Source organism: Suncus etruscus, chromosome 4 (assembly GCF_024139225.1).
Source record: "Suncus etruscus isolate mSunEtr1 chromosome 4, mSunEtr1.pri.cur, whole genome shotgun sequence".
Classification (NCBI taxonomy): Eukaryota; Metazoa; Chordata; class Mammalia; order Eulipotyphla; family Soricidae; genus Suncus; species Suncus etruscus.
This window is the reverse complement of record NC_064851.1, coordinates 56,113,077-56,121,837: the sequence shown is the minus strand read 5'-3', so window position 1 is coordinate 56,121,837 and position 8,761 is coordinate 56,113,077. Positions and strand designations below refer to the sequence as shown.

At 32.8% G+C, this 8,761-nt stretch overlaps 1 non-coding gene across 1 annotated transcript; it reads left to right on the top strand.

The window, feature by feature from the left end:
* The first annotated feature begins 3,729 nt into the window (after nucleotides 1-3,729).
* On the top strand, nucleotides 3,730-3,862 carry LOC126007843 (small nucleolar RNA SNORA51). The gene has a single exon (XR_007495322.1). It is a non-coding gene; the product is annotated as a small nucleolar RNA SNORA51 (small nucleolar RNA).
* Nucleotides 3,863-8,761: the final 4,899 nt, after the last annotated feature.

The window sequence follows — 8,761 nt, the reverse complement described above, 5'->3', positions numbered from 1 at the left end:
GTTAAGAAACAGGAAAATAACAAAACCAACAGTTTAAAAGATCACCTCAAAGAATTGGAACAACAGCAACAGAGAAATCCAACCACAACCAGAAGGCAAGAAATCATAAAAACCAGAGCAGAAATAAACAACATAGAGACTAAGAAAACAATACAAAAAATCAATGAGACCAGGAGTTGGTTTTTCGAAAAAATAAATAAGATAGACAAACCATTGGCAAAACTTACCAAAAAAAAAAGAGGGAAAACACCCAAATCATTAGGATCACGAATGAAAGGGGAGAGATTACAACAGAACCCCAAGAAATACAACATATCATGAGATCATATTATGAACAACTATATTCAACTAGGCTAGAGAACCCACCAGAAATCGACAGATTCTTGGACAAACACCCTCTTCCAAGACTGGAAAAGGAAGACCTAGAAACTCTAAACAGTCCAATCACTTCAGAGGAAATTGAAGACGTAATTAAAAGACTCCCTAAGAACAAATGCCCAGGCCCAGATGGATTTACAGGTGAATTCTATCAAACATTTCAAGAAGACTTATTACCACTGTTCCATAGGCTTTTCAAAACCATAGAAAAAACAGGAATCCTCCCCAACTCCTTTTATGAGGCTAATATCACACTCATTCCTAAAGAAGGCAAAGACACCACCAAAAAAGAAAACTATAGACCAATCTCATTAATGAACATTGATGCAAAGATACTTAACAAAATCTTAGCAAACCGAATCCAACACCTCATTAAAAAGATCATACATCATGATCAAGTGGGATTCATCCCAGGAATGCAAGGTTGGTTCAACATACGCAAATCAATCAACATTATACACCACATCAACAACATGAAGGACAAAAACCACATGATCATATCAATCGATGCAAAGAAGGCGTTTGACAAAATCCAACATCCGTTCATGTTAAAGACACTCAGCAAAATAGGGTTAGAAGGCACCTTCCTTAAGATAGTTACAGCTATTTATGAAAAGCCTACAGCCAACATTATACTTAATGGCGAGAAACTAGAAGCATTCCCACTAAGGTCAGGAACTAGGCAAGGCTGTCCACTCTCTCCACTCTTATTCAATATAACCTTAGAAGTCCTAGCAATAGCAATCCGACAAGAGAAGGGAATCAAAGGAATTCAAGTAGGGAAAGAGGAGCACAAGCTAGCTCTATTTGCTGATGATATGATGATATACATCAAAAACCCTAAAGAATCCACAGAAAAACTACTAGAAACAATCAACCAATACAGTAAAGTGGCTGGATACAAAGTCAATACACAAAAGACAGTAGCGTTTTTATATACAAACAATGAAGTTGAGGAGAGAGAGATTAAAAATACAATTCCATTTAAGATAGTATCAAAAAATATCAAATACCTAGGAATCAACCTTACAAGAGAAGTGAAAGATCTATACCAGGGAAACTTCAAAACACTTCAGAAAGAAATTGAAGATGATCTAAAGAAATGGAAGAACATCCCATCCTCATGGATAGGTAGAATTAACATAGTCAAAATGACTATTTTACCCAAATTGCTATATAGATTTAATGCAATCCCTATCCAAATCCAGACACAATTCTTTAAAGAAATAGAACAATCAATTATAAAATTCATTTGGAACCATAGAAGACCCAGGATAGCTAAACACATTCTGAAAAATGAGAAGTTGGGAGGTATCTCCTTACCTAACTTGAAACTATACTATAAAGCCATAGTAATAAAAACAGCATGGTACTGGAACAGAGACAGGACCTCAGACCAGTGGATTAGAACAGAATTCCCAGACATAAACCCCCAGATATATAGCCAACTAATATTTGATAAAAGAGGCAAGAATATGAAATGGAACAAAGAAAGCCTATTCAACAAATGGTGTTGGTACAACTGGAAACTCATATGCACGAAAGTGAAAATCGACCCATATCTCACTCCTTATACAAAAGTCAACTCAAAATGGATCAAAGATCTGGAAATCAGACCTGAATCTATAAAGTTTATCGAGAATAAAATAGGCAGAACACTCGAAGACCTTTATATTAAAAGGGTCTTTGAGAATGGAGCACCAATGGCAAAAACGTTAGCATCAACTATAAACAAATGGGACTATATCAAACTAAAAAGCTTCTGCATGGCGAAAGAAACCCTACTTAATGCAAGAAGACAGCTAACAGAATGGGAAAAAATCTTTTCACTTGATATATCAGATAAAGGGCTGATATCTAGAACATACAAAGCGCTCAGAAACCTGAGTCCTTCAAAACCAAACGAAGCCATAAAAAAATGGGGAGACGAAATGAATAGACATTTCTCTGAGGAAGAGAGAAGGATGGCCAACAAACACATGAAAACATGCTCACCTTCACTCATCATCAGGGAGATCCAAATCAAGACAACAATGAGATACCACCTCACACCAGTGAGGTTGGCTCACATCAAAAATAATGGGAACAACCTTTGTTGGAGAGGATGTGGTATGAAAGGAACTCTCATTCATTGCTGGTGGGAATGCCCCTTGGTCCAACATCTATGGAGAAAAGTCTGGAGAGTGCTCAAAGAACTCAGAATTGAGCTGCCATTTGACCCAGCAATTGCTCTCCTAGGCATATATCCCCAAGATGGAAGGACATTCATTCCAAAATACATATGCACCCCACTATTTATTGCAGCACTCAGTATAATAGCCAAATCTTGGAACCAACCTCGATGTCCAACAACAGATGAATGGATCATTAAGATGTGGTACATATATACAATGGAATATTACATGGCAGTTAGAAATGATACAATCACAGACTTTGCAGCAACGTGGATGGACCTAGATCATGTTATGTTAAACGAAGTAAGTCAGAAGACAAAAGAAAAACACAGAATGGTAGCACTATTCTGAAACACCTAGAATACATAAAAAACAAAAAAAGGACATTGAAGAAGCATAACTGCTAGAACCACAAAGAAAGACTCCATAAACTCCATTCCCTGATCTGCACAGCCACCAAGATCTCTAGAAACAGGTCTGATTTTACCATCCAAGATAAAGTAGAAGTCTTCCACATACCACGAAAGCAGCAAGAGGAGAATAAATGATCTATTTTTTTGACGTCTTTATTTTGGTGTGGAGATTACGGTTGATGTCTCCAATATTATTTTATTTTATTTTGTTTTGTCTTTCTCTTTCTTTTTTGCACTTGAGTATGATTTGATTTCAGAACCGAGATTATTGTGTGGTGCCTGTCTTTATTGTTGTGGTGCTTATCGGTTATTTAATTCGATATTTTTTTTTTTTTGTGTGTGTGTGTATTGTTGTGGTATTTTAATTACTTTTTTCACATCCTCTCTCAAACTGAGGTTGGAAGCCTCTAGACAGGACTCTGCCTATTTTCAGTATATTTGATTTTTGATTGAGAAGAGGACATATTAGGTGATGGGTATTCCCCTGATTTAATGTGAATATGTACCCAAAATACTACAGTGAAAGATATGTAAGCCATTATGGAAAAAAAAATTGTGTTTTTTAATCAGAAACTTTCTTTGACTTACATGTATTATTATTATATTAATTATATTATATGTTATGTTATGTCACTATATTATGTTATATTAGTTTACCTTATTAGGTTAATCAATTTTGTCCTTTAAATGAATTCTTACTTAAAAAAAAAAAAAACAACTTTAGTTTGCCCTGAAGAAAAAAAAATAAATAAAAGATAAAATAAGGCCTCCCAATTCTTACCACAGGCTGTGTTCTTTACACTGGCTGTATAGAAAGAGGAGGTACAGTAAAGGCACCCCATATACACCTCAACACAGGCCCCTTGCCGGGTATGTATTGTGAATTGGGGGACAAAAAAAAAAAAAAAAGAGAAAGATATTCCAGTGAGAAGATAACATTTTAACCTAGACATGAATCCATCTTTTGTTCTGTAATGTATAAAATAACCTGGGCTACTAATAAAGTTTGTCAGTCACACAATAGGTGGCAGTTTTTGTCCTTTATTAAGGGAGTTGCTTCCACGTTTCTGCAGAACAAAAGATGGATTCATGCCTAGGTTTAAATGGTTTCTTCTTGCTGGGAACATCTTAGACTACATTATCCTAAGCAATTAGTAAGGACACCACCAACTATGTCTGCTACATTAACATTTTTCTTTTTAGATACTGCATTGAATTTAAATATTTCAAATAAAAGAAGGTGCATATCATTAGAGTTAGGAGTTTAGTAGAAAAAAACAGTGGAATCTTAAAAAAAAATGAAACCTTCCATTTAAATTTTAGTCAAAACTTTCTAGACAAGATAGACCTGTAAAGATGTATTAGAAAGTGTTATCACATGAAACTGTCCAACCAGACTTATAGAACTAGAAAATATGCTGTAGAAACTATTCAAATTTAGTAAGGGAAATACTAAATGATCTAATATGGCATTTTCTCTTCCCAACTCAATGGTGCTATAATTTATGTACTTTGGCTCAATTAAAGCATAAGGTCACATAAGGTTTTAAAGTTCTGTATTTTTGCCTAAATTCACATAATGCCTGCTTTTATACACTGAATATTTTTTCATGTTAAAGTGTTTACCACTATTAGATTTCAAAGTCTTTCTACTACTATAAAGCTTGGAATATTATTGAAGCTGTGACTTCTATTTGAATTTTAAATGAGAAGAATCCAGCTATAATATTTATAATTTCAATATGATAGTACTTAACATTTTAAAAATGACATAGAAAATACATTTCATTACATTCAAAACATTCATGTTCTATTTTTAAGGCAAGTTTCTTATGAGAATAATAACTCCTGAAGTTAAGTTTCACAAAAGCAAATAAAATCTAAATATGAGGATATAATCAGATCATACCAAAATTTATGTTTTTTCGTAATACATATTTATTACTAAGATATTTTTCACTTTCTAGTCCCAAGATCCAGTAGACAACTTTAACTTTACACTTGACTTATTGCTGTTTGTTTAATAGTATTCTCTTCTCCTAATGAAAATAATTTATTTTTGGACTGCCTTTTCAGCTTTTTTTTTTTTTGTGGACTAGCCTTTTATTTAGTAAATAATTGACTCTAAAAATGCTCTTTGAATAAATTTAGTGTTTAACATATGTTTAAAAGATTTTTACCTCAACTTAATTTGGGTCACATGATTAAAGATTGCATCTTTCTAAGCTCTATCTAATTCACAGCTAGATGAATAAGTCAGAAAATATGGGATACCTAACTGACCTTTCTGCTTTTGCTTTTTAAAACTTGGAATTGTATTTTTCTCTTCAACTCACTCTGACTCCACCTTGGCCTCTTCTCTTTCCAGACTGTCCCAGGCCTGGCACTGAGTATGAGTGCTCAGCTTTCATCATCTCTCCTGCTCAGTGGAATATTCCCTTTGATGATCCTCCCTTGGGTGGATGTGGTTCTCTACTTTCATTTTCACTAGAGACAGTCATTCACTACCTTCTACGGGAAAAATGTTTCCAGGCATTTCTTTAGAATATGTGCCATTTACATAACTTGCCATTGGATTCAATCATGAATTTTTATGCTCTACTATACACAAGTTTGTCTTTGTCAGCTTCACAGCCACAGTAAAAATATGTCATTTTTATTACTTTGTTTTTTTCCTCCCTATGTTAAGCAATCACATTCACTTTGCTTACCTGTATGTAGGAAAACTTGCACTTTATTTTGAAAATATTCTCTTTCTACTTTTCTTACCTTGTTTTCACATAACCTTATTACTTTTGTAATTCTTGAAAAAGAATTCCTAAATTTATAGTTCCTTATCACAGCAATACATCTTTCTTCTTTTCTAGGTTAAAAAACGCTATAGGACAAGTTCATTGGATGCTTCTAGATATTACTCTAGATATTAAGTCAACTTTGTATATTTCCATACATTTCTCACCAAGAATAAAATTAAGCTTGAAATAAAATTTTGTTTTCCTGTAAGTTCCATCTAATTAGAAACATTCATATTCATATCTTTGTCTTAGAAACATGTGTTTTCACTTTTTTCTTAAAAGTAAATTTTTTTACTGGAGATCATTTCATAATGCTGAGAGTAAAAGTGAAGTTACTATAAAAAGAAATAAAATGCAGTAATATTTGGCTTTTTCCTGTGTTCTTGGTGCACTAAATGTGGAACTAATTGATAATTTCCCTTGTTATTTTTTCCCAAGAACTAGGAGTTTAAATTAATCACTAACAGGATATTCTTATAAACATAGATTTTTAATTACTTTATTTGAAGACTATGTATTACATACTTACTCCCAAGACCATCACCACTACCAGTATAAAATTCTCTCCACCATTTTAACATAGATTCCCACTCATCACCAAGGCAACCATCTTTAGCAGGCATAAAATAATATATGTTAATTTTTTGTTTATAGATGAGTAACAATAAAATTATTTTTAAAGTACAAAAATGAAAATTTGCAAACAATGTATCTTGCAAAGAGTTCATTATTAGATTTTCTAAATGATTTGTTGCAAGTTGTTTTTCTAAATCAATTTGTTTTGTGTGAACATTACGTCGTTTTGAATCCATGTTGATGTCTAAATTAATATGCTCCTTCTGGAGTAAAATTATTGAAATATTTTGAATTGTCACATGGACACATACGATGAAATTCCAAGCTATATGGAAGATAGTGAAGCTTTTGTGAAGTGTGGTTTTGGCTTCCAGGGCTTTCAAATATTTGAAGATAAGGAGAGACTGCCCACACTCACACCAAATATGAGATGTCATCCCAAGTACAGGAGGATCAGTTTGGAATCTCTTCAGAGATCAGTGGTTAAGTGATGAATCTGTGGCACCGGTGAATCCACAGTTGTGGGCAGTGTGTACAGCTAGTGTGGCTTTGGCAAGGCAGGTACCTGGCCTGCATTCCCCTCCATGATTGCCAATTATTAGCTGAAAGCCTGGAATACCCATGATTATTTTTTATGTACTGATATATATCTCTTTCAAGAACAGTCTAAGCTGGCCAAATACAGACATTATGTCTGCATTTGAGAGGCACAGTTTCAGTGACCAGACCTTCCAGAAGGACCAGAATATAGATTTTCTGTAAAATATTTGATGCTGGTAATAATATTCTATATAAATGTCTTCAATGTGTATCTATGTCATATGTATTTTATAAATATATTTATTAAGATATATGTAAATTATTGGGGCCGAAAAGCATGGAGGTAATGCATTTGCTTTGCATGCAGAAGGTCGGTGGTTTGAATCCTGGCATCCCATATGGTTCCCCGAACCTGCCAGGAGTGATTTCTGAGCATAGAGCGAGGAGTAACCCCTGAGCATTGCCGGATGTGACCCAAAAACCAAAAAAAAAAAAAAAAACACCCAAAAAAGATATATGTAAGTTATAAATATATTTATGAAATAGAATATATACTTTATAAATACATTTCTATAAATACATGTTTATAAAAATATAGAATATATATTAATATTTGTTTTCAGCATTTATATAGGCCCATGTATCTATTTTGAGTATCTAAAATTGATGATCAAAACCAGGGATACAGGCCAGGTGGTAGAACACATGTGTAGCATATGTAGGACTATCAATATCAGGACTATTAGCCCTGGTGGTCTAAGAGGAAAGGCAGGAGTGGCCCTGTAAAGTAATCATATTTAATTATATAAATATTAAATTTTGAAAACTTAATACATATTAAATGATAGAGGAAAATAATTTTATGCTCAAAACAAATTTTATTATGCTTTTGAATTTCACTTTCCACTTTTCTATGAAGAATGCTACTAAAAACTATGAAAGCTTCTTGTAAAATTTCTTGAGCTACTTTAAGAATGCTAGGTTCGGGAGGGGAAAGGGAAAAAAATAAAAAAAATAAAAAAAAAAGAATGCTAGGTTCAGTGTTACTTTAAGGGTGTTGGATTATGTTTTGACTAAAATATGCTGCTTTCATTTATTCTACTCTTTAGTAGTAAACTTTATTCTTAAAAGTCAATACACTTCAATACTGTAATTGTGAGGATGTCTTTCTTTAACAATTTCTCTGAAGGTTTTAAGTAGTTCTTTAAATATGCTGCCAAATAATGTGCTGAAAATTCCACTGTTCTGACTTTTTTATGAAAAGGTGTTACTTTATGAAGTTCTTTCTGGCATAAGCAGAAATTATGACTCATATGAGTATACTTCTCTGTGTCATAGGATACATACAGGGTAAGGCTTTGTAAAAAATAATTAGCTGTGAAGAGAGAAAACTTTACTTTTGCAGTTCAGTAAATTTAAGTTTATAAATATTTTAAGCACTCCATTTTTCTTCTTAAAACTCGGATTAACTATATCTTCTATGAAATATAATTTTGTATAATTTCTGTATAACTTCTATATAATTATATTTCATTGACAAATTATATTTATATTTACAAATTTTATGGTATATGTATATTTGTGTATGTTTAACTTTTTAATCATATAAAAGCAAGTGATAGAAGCAAAGCTACTAATCCCCCAAATATTGAAAACTAATATAAAATACAAATATATTGAAGATTTTTAATTCCAGAGCTCAGGCAAGCTGAGACTTTAATATAATCCGGTGAATCCAGAAACTGAACGTAGACTAAGTATTTTTGTAAAAAGTGAAAATATAATTAAAAGCAAACACTATTACACATATCATTAGAAAACTTCAACTTAAGATAAGCACTCCTCAGGAGAATGGTGGAAAGATTAGTTGATCAATAATATAAAG